General features: G+C 48.9%; 1 pseudogene; it reads left to right on the top strand.

Annotated features, from left to right (window-relative positions):
* Positions 1–115: 115 nt before the first annotated feature.
* LOC119087229 lies at positions 116–1,483 on the top strand (annotated as a pseudogene).
* Positions 1,484–2,242: the final 759 nt, after the last annotated feature.

Raw genomic sequence — 2,242 nt, 5'->3', positions numbered from 1 at the left:
ATTTTATTTTTATTCCTTTTTTTCAGACAAGGTACCATTATGTACAGCATCTTCAAGGTCTAAAATGTGGAGTTTATTAATTATTTTCCATGGGAAGAATTTGAAAACAGGAAAAGTTGCAAGAGAGAAAAAAAAAGCAAATATCAAGAATTTTCAGAAGGTTCTAGAATGAAGGAGGAAAGGGAGAATGAGTGAAGAAAGGTGAAAGAAGGGTATTTTGGGTGTGTAAGAATCAAAGACAGGCTCCCTGCTCCCCGTCCCTCCATTCCAGAGACAGACACATCTCCTTGTGTGGAGCCAGACTCCTCCCTGATATGTGGTGGTGAAGGTAGGAGTGGATGGATTGGGCTGTACTGGCTGCCTGGTCACCAGGACACCTTCAGCTCTTTCAGAATGGATGCTGTTGCCATCAGTAACCCCTTCACTGACCTCAACTATATGGTCTATATGTTCCTGTATGATTCCCCCTACAGCAAGATCCACAGCACAGTCAAGGCTGCGAACAGGATCCTTGCCATCAACAGGAAGACCATCCCCGTCTTCTAGGAGTGAGATACCACCAACGTCAGATAGGGTAATGGTGGCATCTTCACCACCACAGAGAAGGCCAAGGTCCACTTCAAGGGGTAGAGCCAAAAGGTCATCGTCTGTGCCCCCTCTGCCGATGGATGCCCCATGTTTGTGATGGATGTGTGACAAGAGGCGTGGCAGATCACTCACTCACTCAAGATTATCAGCATTGCCTCCTGCCCTACCAACAATTTAGCAACCCCCCCCCCCACCAAGGTCGTTCTTGACTTCGGCATCAGGAGGGACTCATGACCCTAGACCTTGAGATCACTGCCACCCCAGAAGTGACCCTCTGGGAAGCTGTGGCATGATGGCTCTGGGGCTACATCCACTGACTCTGTGCAAGCTGTGGGCACTGCCATCCAAGATCTGAACAGGAAGCTCACTGGCATGGCCTTCCATGTTCCTGTCCCCAATGTGTCCGTGATGGATATGACGTGCCGTGTAGAGAAAGCCGTTAAAGATGAAGATATCAAGGTGGTGAAACAGAGGGCCCACTAAAGGGCATCCTGGGCTACAGTGAGGACCAGCTTGTCTCCTTTGTCTCCTATGAGTGATTCCTACTCTTCCAAGGCCTTTGTTTCTGGGGCTGGTATTGCTCTCCACGACGTTTTAAAGTTCATTTCCTGATAATGGCAGTGAATATGGCTACGGCAACAGGGTGATGGACCTCATGGCCCACATGATTTCCAAGGAGCAAGAAGTCCTGGGCCACCCTGTCCCAACTCAGCCCCTAACACACTGAGCATCCCCCTCACAGTGTCCATCCCAGATTTCCAGGAGAAGGGGGGGGGCTTAGGGAGCCATCAATAAACTTCACCGCCCTTCCCCCACCCCCACAAAAGAATCAAGAGGTGTGAATGAGGAAGGTAGGGGATTTGTAGATTTGTGGGAGGTTGCAAGGAAAGTTTTTAAAGGAGCGAAAACTCACAACTGATCGAAATCAGTCACTACATGAAATATCTAAAGCATGTACAAGTTCCGACATTTGTTTCCAACGCGCCTGAGTACATTTGGCTGTATAGACATGCACTGCTTCAGGGAAGGGCTGCTCCAGCTGTTGGAGTGCTGCTGGCTGCAGCTCTCTTGGCAGCGAGGCCCTTGCAGAATTCCCTCCGTGGAGGTGGGGCGATAAAGCCCCAGCCATTTTGGCCATCACAGGACCACACGACTGCTATTGCAGCCCTGTGGCTCCCTAACGTGCCAGGGTCCACTTGACTTCTCCCCCTGCCCTCTCCTGTTCCTCCCAGGAGGGTTTGTCCAAGGGCACTCCTAAACACATCCCCTTTCTAAACTGCTTCAGAGTCTGCTTCCTGGGATGCCAAACTGCAAGAGCACTTGACTGAAAAAATAGAACCCAAATCAGAGAACTCCAGGGAGAAGGACCATTGCCAAGAGATGTGCTAACGTTTTAGCTGAAGTCATTCCACAGTTTTATTTTGAATGGCTTTTCCTTAGCATGCCATGGTGGTTCACATTTTCTTTCATATAGAGGCTTGGCATTTCTCCATTCTCTCTCTCAAAGGAGTCATATTGTGAAAACAGAAGGCAATAAGGTAGGCAAGACTGTTTCTTCACTCCTCCACCATTTAGGAAACCTACTATTTCTCAGTTGGCTTAGTCATGGAGAGGAAACAAACTAGGAGCTGTTGGTAGTGGTAGTGTTCCGAAT

This window comes from Peromyscus leucopus, unplaced genomic scaffold (genome assembly GCF_004664715.2).
Source record: "Peromyscus leucopus breed LL Stock unplaced genomic scaffold, UCI_PerLeu_2.1 scaffold_40, whole genome shotgun sequence".
Taxonomy (NCBI): domain Eukaryota; kingdom Metazoa; phylum Chordata; class Mammalia; order Rodentia; family Cricetidae; genus Peromyscus; species Peromyscus leucopus.
Note: the sequence above shows the minus strand (reverse complement) of the source record. Positions and strands in the feature narration are given on the sequence as shown.